Source organism: Crocodylus porosus, unplaced genomic scaffold (genome assembly GCF_001723895.1).
Source record: "Crocodylus porosus isolate Cpor-Errol unplaced genomic scaffold, CroPor_comp1, whole genome shotgun sequence".
Lineage (NCBI taxonomy): Eukaryota > Metazoa > Chordata > Crocodylia > Crocodylidae > Crocodylus > Crocodylus porosus.
The window spans coordinates 73,575,407-73,588,703 of NW_017728918.1; the positions used below are offsets into that span (position 1 = coordinate 73,575,407).

Sequence of the window (13,297 nt, forward strand, 5' to 3'; positions counted from 1 at the left end):
GCGAATTTGAACAGGGTGCTTTTTACCCCCTCATCCAAGTCACTGATGAAGATGTTGAACAGTGTTAATTGCTATGGCTCTGGGAGCAATTAATGCTACTATTGCTCTGCCGCTACCTAATTTTTGTATCTGTGGGAGCAGATCTAGCCCACAGGCTGGAAGTTGAGCAACCCTGCTGTAAATCTATAAACCTCCATTGCACAGAGGACCTCTAAGTAACTTCCACTGATCTTCAGGAGACTCTGATAAAGGATCCCCATAAGATGAACTGAAGTTATCACAGTTGCCTCTCTGTTAGGTACTAACTTGTGTCAGAAGATTCCAGGTTGCCTTCTCATCAGGGAATGAACAGAAAACTAATACTACTATGTTTGGCTTATACTAGGGAAAGGGTAGGGAGGGAATCTGTCAGACTACACATCAGTACATCTTGGTGATCCCTGCTACGATATTATATAAGTTCATAGGCCTACTCCAGTGATGCTGAAATTCTCTGGTCCTATAGGCTGGATGAAGTGCATGGGGCTAGGCCCAGATCCTATATGCAGGTCAGTTCACAATCCTGATCCAGCCTGATCCAAGCAGTTGGGGTTAGGCTATGGGTGTAATCCAGTGTGCCGGCCTGACCCTACATGCCAGATCTGGCTATGAAGTGACCATGCACCAGCACAATCTGGCATACAGAGCCATGTCATTTGGACATCTGGGGCTCACCACAGATACAGAAATTTGATGGTAAGGGAATGGTAGCAGTGTTAATTGACATGTCTCTGGGAGCAATTAACACTGCTACCGCTCCCTTGCTGCCCAATTTCTGGACCTTTGAGGAGTCCCACAGGCCAGATGACATGCTGAATTCACACCATGGGCTGGATTTTGAGCACAGTTGACCTATCCCAATCTTTTCAGTGCTTGGGCCCACCCTTACTACTCTAGTTCTGATTGTTATATTGTACCTGAACCATTGTATCAGAATATCATACTTCTGATCCCTTTGCAGAGCATGACTTTGGGAGTGGCTTGCAATACTGTGACTTATGCTTACTTCTATTGTAGAAGACATCTCCAATCAGGCTTCACTGTAATAACAGTAAAAAATATGGTCAGGGAGTATAGTAATATATTTTGTTGTTTGCTGAGTATATCAAAATAATAATAATAGGGAAAACAATATTTACTTATTTCCTGAACTATAAAAGTGTCAATGAATTTCAGATGCAAGTGCTGAGAGAGTTACTGGGATTTGTTTTTTTCTTAGTTTAGGACATTTTTATTAAGAGAAATTATTTTACAGGAAAAAAAAAATCTTATTAAAATTCACAGCAACCTGATCTATAAAGTGTTTGCTTTTGCTGGAGAATTTTAGAAGTTGAATTATGGAATATAATAAGCTATGTTTAAAGAGAGACCTGTTAAGTATAGTACTTTAGGCCAAAAATGTGGCCTAGTTTAAAATATTAAAATCAGAAGGGAACTCTACTCTATAATCTAAGTATCATAAATTCCATGACTTTAACACTCTTTCTCCATTTTTAACACTTATCATTTGCATTAGGTATAACAATAAGAAGTCTTTATAACAGATCTCCTATTGACACAACAATATGAAATCTCTGTGGATTGCTTCACAGAGTTAAGAGTTAAATCCTGTTTCAATTTTATTTGCCTAATCCACTGTGTACATGCTGTTTAAATGAAGTTTGGGGTGCTTACACTCAATTTTGGATTCTAGATCTTCCTGAGGTAAAATAGAATTACCCTGTGTGTGTATTACCTGGAAGAAAAATGGAGCAGAATTTCTGTACCTTTTAGTTCACTGACTAACTGGTTAAGGTGTGTGAGCACCCCAGGTTCTAGGCCCCTCTAATCCAGAGAAGATTTGAAACTGCATCTTGCTTGCCAGGAAAGTCCTTTGACTACTACACTCATCCATGTCTTCTAGAAACTGACCCACTGCATCATGCGTTTTACATTTATTGAATAATATTACTGGGAAAGGTCCTCCCCACAGCAAAGCTATAATCCCCTGCTAGAGCCCAACCACCCCAACCCTTTGTCCTCACTGAGCTAAATACCTTCTGCCTTTCTCACTTCACCATGGCCCCATATTAGACCCTTCTCTTTGCCTCCCAATGGGGGCCAGCATCAAGAGGAAGACAGGAGAGGGATATGCCTTGCCTATGGCCTGGTGATGCAAACCACTTTACTGGGAAGCAAAAGACATAGACTCAAGTTCCCTCTGGGTTAGAACCTGGGTCTCCTGCTTTCTGGGGAAGTGCCCTAACCTTAAATTTCCCATTTTAAAAAGGTGGAAGGGTTGATTCGCCTCATTCACCTACCAGCTGTTGTTTTTCTGCAACTAGCATATCTGAAACAGTGGAGCTTTGGAATAAAGAGAATATGGTAAAAACATTTAAGCCAGTCTATCCTGCTCTCTCACTTATTGCTAACACACAAGTAGTACCACACCAAAGTTGCTGTGTTGCTGCAAAACCAAGGAGGGCAAACTTTTTATGTTTCTCAGAGTAAGTGGAGCTTATTGGGAGGGCTTTTTCTCAGTGAGATGTGAAGAACAGACCATAACACTATGGAGAAATTTTGCATCAATTCTGAGTTACTTGTAAGAAGAACCAGACCTGCATGATGCCATACTGTAACCCAGAAGTGGACAAAATATGGCCCGAAAGCTGGATTCAGCCTGGATTAAGCCTACCAGGCTATTCTATCCAGCCCACAGGACCCCTTAAAGAATTTAGAAAATGAATATTTATCTGCCCCTGGCTGTCTGTCAAAGATGACAGAAGCCAGGGGCAGTAGGACCCAGAGGAAGCCATGGCAGGACTCAGCAGCAGCAAAGCCCACCCAGCCCCACCCCACCCCCAACCAGAAACCCCTGCCTAGCACAGTCTTATGGCCTGGGACCATGAGGCTGTCCGTGCCTGTCTGCACCAGAGTGGGAAATTTAGGTAAGAATAGGGGGAGGGGCAAAGGGAGGCAGGGGAAGACCATGGGCAACTGCCCCAGTCCTTGGGGCTGGGCCAGCTCCTGCTGAGTCCTGTGGTCATGAACATGCAGCCAAGAGCCACATGGTGCAGCAGTGGCCAGCAGATGGGTAGGAAAGTGGGGAAAGTGATGGTGGAGGGTGTGGGGGGTATAAGTGAGTGGGTGTGCAGGAGCACAGGGTCCGTTCCAGTGTCCTGGGGCCAACACCGGCGGGGCCCAGAGTGGGGCAGCAGGATCACAGTGTGCAGGCTCGCAGGAGTCTATGAAGCTGGGCTGGGCTACACCAGCAGGGAGAGAAGGGAGCTGGCCTGGCTCCATAGAGCCCCTGCTGGCTGGGACCCCACATTCCTACTGCCCCACTCTGAGCCACACTGGTGCTGGCCCCAGGACAACAGTGCAGGCCCTACACTCCCATCTGGATATCATTATGCTCCTGCACACTTGCTTACTCCCAGTCCCCTCACCTCCAGTTCCATGGTACTGATGGGGACCAGTGTGCACAGCCCTGACCCTGTGCACCCTATGCTTGCCCATCTGGACTCAGCAGCAGCAGCTCAGGACAAACTGCTACTCAGCATGGGGGAAGTAGTCCCTCCCTCTCACTGGTACTTCCTGGTGCACCTGCTTTAAGCCCATGCAGGGCTATCCTGCATCTCTACCATGTCATTGCCACCTCTGGGCTGCCCCAGAGGGCAGCAGTGACAGCTCAGAGCAGACACATGGCATCCCTTGGGAAGACTCTGAGCAGCTGAACCAGGAATGCTGGCAGTGGGAGGGGGAGGAGCCATTTTCCCTCTCATGCTGAGCAGCAGTTTCTCTCCCGTGCCACTGCAGCTGAGCCTGGGCCTCAGTTCCAGCTCTGGGCTCACCTGTCCAGGCTGAGCAGCAGCAGGGCAGAAACTGGGCTGCCAAATGCAGCAGCAGTGACTGTGGAGCAGCCATCAAGCAGCTCACAGGTGGAAGTGATGGAGCTGCAGGGCAGTCTGGTGCAGCGTGGGCTTTGGGCAACCGTACCACAAACTGCCCAGCGGTGGGAAGGGGCTGCTTTCCCCCATGCCAAACAGCAGTTTCTGGCCAGCTACTGCTGCTACTGCTGCTGAGCTTGGACAGGTGAGCCCAGAGCCTGCATGGGGTGTGCATGCTGGTCACTTCCACTACTGTTGCATGCCTAGGGGAGGGAGGACACACCAAGGCCAGGCGATGCAGAGCAGGCACAGGGTGCGCTGGGGTTGCACCACTGTTGGCAGGAGCAGGGAGGCACCACACAGCACTTGGGCTCCGGGCTATGGCAGGATGGGAGCGGGTGCTGACCAACTCATGGGGCATATGCAGGGGGCTCCCATGCACACCCCACATACCCTCAAACCCTTCCTGCAAACCCCATAGCCCCACCCTCCCCTATATACAATCACACACCCCACAAATACCACACCCCACACACACAAATCCACACATCTCCACAAACTCCCCATACCCACCCACCCTCATCCACATACCCACAGCTCCCCACAAACCCCAGACACACACACCCATACCCCACAATAACTCTGCACACCCCACACAATATACAAGAGTAAGACTGCAGTTTGAGCTCTTATGCAATCACTTCCACATATACAGCAGAAACACACACAAATCAGGACAGTTTAAAAAAAAATTAAATTAAAATATATTATTATGGTTGTTTGAATTTTAGTATATAATTTTTTTTTTTTTCATTCTAAGATGGCAAACACTCTTCCCCAAAGGAGTACTTCACGGGACAAGGGGAGGGACTTCTGGTGGCAAAATTCAGAAGTTACGGGTGGGATTTCTGGTCCCAAGATGGCAACCAGAGTGTGGGGCACCTGTCATGGGGCAGGGCTACTCATGTGGTCCTTGACAGTTTACCAAAACTGAGTAAGCAGCCCTGCACCCAAAATAATTGCCCGCCCCTGCTCTAACCCACCAGTATGATGTAGCTGATCAACAGGTTATAGAGCCACAGAAGACTCTAGTAGTATTAATCCCAGATAAACTTCACAGAAAAATCAATGTCTATGGAGAGCATACTTCCACAACCTGATCTGCATCTGGCTCAGCCAGGTGCTGTATAAAGCTGTTTTTGGGCTCTGTCACAAATACTCTGAGGACCATGTAACACACCCTTTCTACTGTCATGAAATTTCTTCCTCCCCTTGTATTCTTACTGTTCCACCATGACATGGAGGACAGGGCCCACAGTTGTTGTACAGTGACCTGAACCTCTTGGAGTAGTTCCCAACTTAACTGCAAGCCAGTGATTCAGCTCCCATATGGAAATGTGATATTTGCACTTCCAAATGAGATATACCATGCATCTTTACACATTACATAGTATTGGAAATGGTTACATGTTGTGATATGTTAAATCTTCACTTTCCACAGAGGCACTGATAGACCAAAGCATATTGTTCCCGGACTAAGATGCTCTTCTTCCTTAATAAGACAGAGGGGATGGATTGGAAGGAAATCTCAGTGCAATCTCAAGTTGTTTGTATTTCAGTTATTTGCATTTCATTACAGTGAATGATTGCACTAAATTTAAGGTGGGCTAAGGAGTACAGGTGTAATTAACTAAAAAGTATTAAAATTAAAATAAAAAACAATCAGCAAACAGAAATGAATCAAACATTTGTATCCAAGTGGAAGTTTGGTAGATCAGATGATTAAACAGGTTTTTTTTCCAGTGAAAATCATGCTTCCATCTCATTTCTTTACCATTTTCCTTTTTAGAAAAAATATTAAATGAAATGCATGCATTTCTATAAGTTGTTTCATTGGTGTATATTCCATTTGTTACTGTCAACAAAGAGCTGATTCTCATTTATAAGATCCCTTTAGAGTACCTTGGCACCTTAGAGCTGCTTCAGGGATGCTCTGTTTTCCATTACCTTGGGGATGGAAAATACCCTGGCATGTTCTGCTTTGCTGTCCTGACTGGGGCTGGACACAGAGCCAATCCAGAGCACTTCAGATAGCTGCATCCCACATGCAGGTTCCTTGTTTATAAAAATGGTCTAAAAGCACTCTAATGTAACTGGGATTTTAAAATATTTGGAAAATAGCTGTCTCAGATGCCAGCCTGTAGAATCAGAGGGTGTTTTAGGCCCTTCCTACAAGCTACACCATATAAAGGTCAGTCTTTGGTAGTCACCTTTCCCACCATGCTTTTCTGCCATCTGCTTCTGTAAATTTGGCAGAAACAAGCAGCAGCACTGCTAAAGAGGCTATTTAGCAGCTGGCTTTCACATTCTATAACTTTTTCCCATCCAGCTGGTATATATTCCTATTACGTTTTCTGTTTCTTCTGTCATTGCAGAGGTGACATACCCTTATATTTTGTAAACTCAGACTATTATTACATGCATTTCTAAAGCACTTCTCATCATAGTTACTCCTGTTGAAGAGCCAGTTATTATTCTGTATTGTTTATGCCATATTTGAAAGTGCGGAAGGTGTTTCATAAAGCAAAGAGACAATACTCCTGTCCAAAAAGTTTACACTCTAGAAAGCCTAGACTATAATGGTGAGTTAATTTCTAATCTGTGCTTTCCAAAGGTGCCCTTGTTTGTGCAGTCTGGTAAGTTATTGTATTGATTACACTGGCTGTGTCTTCTGCCCACCAACTGCACAGCAATACCAAGCATATTGTAGCTTTGATTGAAAAGTAAATGATTACAAAATGTGCAGAGATAATATGAAATAACATTTAAAAATTAAATCTTGGTCCTGACATGCCATAGTAAAGCCATGCTCTGAATCATGAAAGCTTTTTAGATGTTGGATGCTTGTTATCATGACATATTGTATATCTCTCTACTATTAGTCTCCCAGGATTGCCTTCACTTATGAAAACAGGGTAGTTTAAAGCTGTGGATACAACAGCATGTAAAGACAAGATTGCTATCATCATACTCATCCCAAAAATGTATCAAAAGCTTTTATTTATATCTGGAGGGGGAAAAAAACAACCCTCTCAGACACTGGTTTTGTAATTTTTTTCATTTAAACAATGCTAGCATTAACTCATCAAAATACAATCTTTTTGGCCACAGTCCACTCACACTTCTGCAAAAAATATAAAATCCTAAAATGCAGGCAGTTTTCATGAGTCTTTTGGGATGATCACAAAGAAGTCTATTACAAGAACTATACCATCTATTGGCTTTATATAAAAAGCTAAATAAAATAATAACGTCCTTCAACAAATGGGAAAGTCAGATTACTTCCTCAAATTATCTATATTGACAATTTAGTGCATCTGCTAGCTTCCCATGTTCTACCTTCTGAACTGAAAATAGTGTAGCTGCCTTTGTGTCTCTAATATCTTCAGATACTTTGAGTTTCCCATGAATACTGCATAGTCTGGATTCATGAAAAGTATCCTTTCCCCATATTTCTAAACATTCTTAAAGAGCTTTGAGCCTAATGCCAACATGGATCCACTGTATGTTGGGCCTCAAAACCTCCTTCTGTTTACATGGAAATTGTATTATAGTAGCATGCTGTGGAGGAGAAGCTGAACACCTGCAATTTTCAGTTCATCCCAGCAATTTATTTAAAGTTAATCTAGATAATTTTACTATAACAGGGTGGTCTGGCACCATGAGGGAAGCAGACAATCCTGAAGTAGGAACCCAGCTGTGGGTGATTTACCGGCAGTTAAAAGCCCAAGGGGAGAAAGAACATGCAGTTTGAGCTGGGGAAGGAGCAGTTTGTGGGCAGGGAGCAGATTGAAATCTAGCAGAGCTTGCCTATAAGAAGGGCCCCTTTCCTGATGAATGGAGAAAGGCTAAAGGTTTGTTTTATGCATTTATTTGTTTGTTTGGACCAAAGAGAATTGCTTTGTGTTATGAGGACAGGTTGAGGGGCTCCCAAGGGAGCAAAGCCAGACAATGAAGCTGCTGACTCCCAAGCCAACTTATAGGCTATTGTTTGGGTAGTATGAAGGACTACTAAGGAGGAAAAAGGTGAAAGGATTGCTTCTGTTGACTTACACTGAAAGAAGAATCAGGGACAAGATATTATGTTATGTATCATAGAGGGGGTCAAGCTAGATGCTCATAATGCTCCTTTATAGACTTGCAAGTTATGAACCAGACTTACCAGCTAAATGGCACTGCCATTGTTACTTTTTTTATAATTGCATGGAAATATAATATTTTTTCTGCCACAGATTAGTTGACCACAATTGCTAAGGGAAAGTATTCCCACATATTTTGTCGTGTGAATGGAAAGAAAGATTCAGATCATACTTGCAAATTTCTGTAAAACAGATTTAGGAGCTGAAAACTGGGTCCTGAGTCTGTGGGATACAGATTTAATCTGCAGTGTGGCTCTAATATCTGGTGTCTTGATTAAAAATCAGGATTAGCATGTGCTTCTCTTTTTGTGTCCAGTAGGCAATTGCAGATGCTGTCTATGGGCCAAGCACATGAGGAGTTATCCCTCTGAGGTCTGAGGATAAAACATGTTAAAGACAGCTCCCCTGTGAATGCATGGTAGAAGGAACATTTTCAAGAGCTTCTGAACTGGGATTCTAATGTCAAAGATAATACCACTGAAACCATTCTACAACACCCCACTAAGATCTACTTTGAAGAACTACCAACCTATAAAAACTCCTTAAAAGCCACAGAGCTTGTAAGAACAATAAAGCATGTGGTCCTGATGGAATGCCAGTTGAAATTAAACATGGTCGGGGAAAAAAGCTCTCACCAACTACATGCCACTAGTCTGAAAATACAAAAACATGAACAGATGATTTGAGAGATGCCAGGATTTTAACCATATTTAAGACAGCAGCTAGATTGTAGCAATTACTGTAGCATGAAACTCCATAGCTGAGAGGATCCTCACCACATTCTCTTCAATAGATTCACTTCTCTCACTCAGAAGATTCTACCCAAGTCTCGTCATGGTTTCAGACCACTCAGAGATATGACAGACATGATCCTTATTGTTAAACAGCTGCAGAAGAAGTACTGTGAGCCACACTGAGATTTTTGCATGGCTTTCACCTGACTAAACCCTTTGAATCAATCAATAGAGAGGCCCTATGGAAGATCCTAATGAGATCTGGATTCCCACCAAAATGTGTTACCTTCATCGGACTTCCTCATGACGTCATGGCAGCAGCTATTGTAAGCAATAGCTCATAACTATAACCCTTCCCCATTAGAACTGGAGTCAAGCAAGGATGTGTGATTGCATCAACACTCTTTTCCTTCTATATTGTAACTATTTTGCATCTTATTGCTGATAGACTGCTATCTAGAGTCAGCATTTAGTATTGCAGGGACATGAATCTCTTTAACATCATCCAATTACATTCCAAATCCAAGATAACTAACACCTCCATTACTGACCTTCACTATGCTGATATTTATTGTGTGCCCACTCAACTGAAAAGTTCCCAGTCACTTTTGACTGCTGCTGTGAAGCTTGGACTCACTGTCAACTTCACTAAAACCAAGATACTTTACCAGGCCACCCCAAACTAACCAGCTGCTCCCCCAACATATTACAATTAGAAGGCAGTCCTTGGAGAATGTTGAGCATTTCCTCTATTTGGGTAGTCACATTTCCCCAAAAATTAAACATAGGTGTTGATATTCAACATTAGATCAAATAAAATCTTCCAGTGCTGCTGTTGAAAGTCTTTGAAATCACGTCTTTTATCATAACATCAGGACCAAACCAAATTTTGTGTCTCCCAGTCTTTTGTCATCATTATCCTGTTGTATGAGTATAAAACCTGGACAACATATTGGAAACACCTGAAAGCCTTAAGATATTACCGTTAGCAATGTCTTTAGAAAGTCCTCCATATCAACAGAAGGGACAGAATAATGAATACTGGCATTCTGGTGCAAACAAATGCCACCAGCATTGAAAACATGTTGATACAGCTCCAGCTCCATTGGACGAGACATATGCAACCTTCCCAAAACAGGTCCTATGCTCCCAGCTCACCAATGGTAACCTATCAGGAGATGGGCCAAAAAAGATATTCAAGGACACTTTAAAGGCCAGTCTGACATCAGTACCAGGCATGGGTGACTGGTGCCACCTTAGTCGGGGGGGCGGGAAGGGCACATGCCCCCGCAGTGACAAGTCAGTGACTGGGGGACAAGGGGGGAAATGGTCATTCCCAATGACACTGTAATGTATGACAAGGCATTGATTATCTTAAACAAAGTTGCTTAATTATGGAGGCAGACGAGAGGGTCAAGGGAAAGAGCTGTGACCTGATATCACCAGGATCCACTCCTTCCTTCTCGAATTTTTGCCAGGTCTTCAGCTCAACTTGCAGATCTTAGATCAGCCTCTTCAGTCATCTCTGGACTCACCAATAACTTCCCAATTTACTGGAACACTGTTATCCGCATATTGAGGGACTGCTGATGATGTCAGTAGCAGAGAGGTTAAGGAGTTTAATATTGCTATAGAGGCCACCCTTGATTGACCCCACTGTAAATGGGTACTTTCTCCATAGTGGCTTGACAAGTTATTAACTGCATCCATCTTCCATGATGCTGGCTGTCGAGACTGGTACGTCTTTACCAAGCTAACCTATTAGATCACTGGACTCCAAAACTTTTGACTTTTTGTGTGTTTTCTATTGTTTATAAACTAACTTTTGCTGAAATGGGGGAGGGGATGCTTGTGTAAACTCAGTTGTGATGTCTGAGACAAGCTTATAAGAGTATCCTTTTTTCCAAACAAGCTGATGGAAAAAGCAGAGAGAACAAGTTACCTTAGAGTTGAGTCAGGTCTCTGAGCAGAGGTACAAAGGAAGGAGGGATGGTCCTAACTCCATCCCTTCTTATTTCCTGAAAAAGATTTGTACAAATTCTGAGAATCTAAACCACAGGGAAACAGTCAATGAGTCTAGAGAAGTCTGAAGAGAAAAAGGAAACAAGGCAGTAATCACCAAAAGTAAACCCTTAAGTAAACCCTTAAGTTTACCCTTTAATAAGGTAAGTTAGCTTACCTTATTAAATTTAGGTGGAACTTGGAGTATAGGGATTATGGTACAAAATCAAAATACAGGGTAAATTACACTGTGAAAACAGTTAAGGAGGGCAGACAAAGATTAAATCCACCCTTGTTTTCCCATACAGTATATCTTCTGAGACAAGTCATGTATAAACTTAATCTGAACATGCCACATAGGAAAAGATACTTTGCCAGGTACAAGGTCAAAAAAATTATTACCTTGATAAAGCTTACAAAAATGTTCATTTGTACTTCCTTTACTCCTTCTTTATTTTTAAATTTCATTTTATATTATATTAATCTAGCCTGCCAAGGAGACGCCTTACTGTGGTTTTATTTTTTCCCTTCTTTAGAATTCAAGACACCATTAAGTGTACCATACTTATTTCCTCAGGTAATTTTGGGACTACTTAAACTAATTTCTGCCTAGTCCAACCTAATGAAAGCAAAGAGCAAGCTTGAAATTTCTCTCATATTTACTACTCTGTGCTTTTTAAGTTTCTTTGAACAAAATATTTATTCAAGTATTTGAAATTACCTGCAGCCAGAGAAAAGGAACAGAAAGGAATGGAAAATATATGATCCTTCTGGTTTTTAACAGGGAGTAACTAGTGATACCTTCCATTGAATGAATAGGAACGGTAAGTTTGTGTACCACTTTGTGAGTCGTTTATAAGTTGTCTGCCCCGCTGACTTTGAATGTGGCATTCTGAATTCCCACAAAGCTGTGCACTGAATCATGTTTAAGTCTTAGCCTATGCAATGACAGGAAGTTGCAGCCGGATTGGTGCAGGTGACGTTTAGTGGCAGAAGTCTCTACTGAGCTTTGTGTTGTTTATTACAGAATTGCCACCAAAGAACAGACTTGTGTATAAAGAATGAAGATGATAATATATAATTAATTTGCTCTCTAATTAAATGGTAACTAAGTATGTTGTCACATTTCAATTAGGAGCATGGAAAATAATTATCATCTAAATACTTAATGTGTGCATGCCAATTAACATTCAACTGTCTTAATTTAAAAATGGTACTGGACCTGATTTGATTTTAAGTTCAAACCATTTTACACTCATGTAACTCAATTTATTTTAATACAGGTTTTTTCTCGTTTACACAGCTGTAAGTCAGAACATAATTTAGACCAGTTGTGTCTAATTTTGAACCATGTAAACCATTTTATTTCAATGTAATAATTCTGTCTTAAAAGCGTTTCTTTGTTGTTATAAGACCATTTCAACAAAGAAGTTATGAAGTAAAATCCTGTTAAATATAATTTTTCTGGAATTCAATTTCCATGTTAAACTTTGTGACTAGACATATAATTAACATATCTCAAGTTTCTGAGGTAAATGTAGTCTTGGCATCAAAGGTTGCAAGTGTACTGAATTTTCTGGGATTAAATGTAATGATCATAGAATACTAGGGTTGGAAGGGACCTATGGAGGTCATCTGATCCAACCTGGAGGTCATCTGATCCAACCCCTTGTTCAAGAGAAAATTGTTCCTGCCTAAATTATGCCAGTCAAGAGTCTGTTTAATCTGCTCTTAAAAATCTCCAAAGAATAGAGCTTTCACAATCTCCATGGGCTGTGTGTTAAGCAGCCCCATAATGAGAGAGTTATTCCTAATATCCAACCTAAATTTTCATTTCTGCAACTTTAAACCATTGCTCCTAGTCCTGTGTTCTGCACCTCCATTCTATTGATAACCACTGTTCAGGTGGTTATAAATACTCCCTGCCTCCCAACCAGTCTTCTTTTCTCCAGATTAAACAATTCTATGTGTTTCTGCCTTTCCTCATTAGCCTGTTCCTGCATTTTTTACCTGCCGATGCCAACCCCAACCACAATCTGATCTCCTTAGAAAAATTAATGTGAAAATATTTCCATAAAATGCAGTTACCTAATCTCCAACTTTATGTGACCGTTACGCATAAAGAGTTTCTTCAAAACAATTCTTAACTCTAAAATTCTTCAGAAGTGAAAACTTTATATTGCTGTAGTAATAGAGGCTTTTGATTTAAAACAGACTGGTAGGCTGAGGAAATGATCCTGACGTTGAATTATAGATGTAGGAGAACAATTTTGAACCAGGTTGTATAAAGATAGGCATCCAAATGAAAATTTAGGTATATACAGAGAAAAGTCTTTATTGTTCAGGAGTTATGTGTAGCTGACAAAACAGTCAGTGGGAGCTCCAAGTGCTGTGTGCTTCAGCATTTCATTGTGGATTCTCAGTTCTGAAAATTATGGGCATTATTTCCTCCGTG

At 41.8% G+C, this 13,297-nt stretch overlaps 1 long non-coding RNA gene across 1 annotated transcript; it reads left to right on the forward strand.

Annotated features, from left to right (window-relative positions):
• The first annotated feature begins 7,791 nt into the window (after nt 1-7,791).
• LOC109312231 lies at nt 7,792-8,488 on the forward strand. Its single transcript, XR_002101761.1, has 2 exons — nt 7,792-7,822; nt 8,424-8,488. It is a non-coding gene; the product is annotated as an uncharacterized LOC109312231 (long non-coding RNA).
• The last annotated feature ends 4,809 nt before the right edge of the window (nt 8,489-13,297 follow it).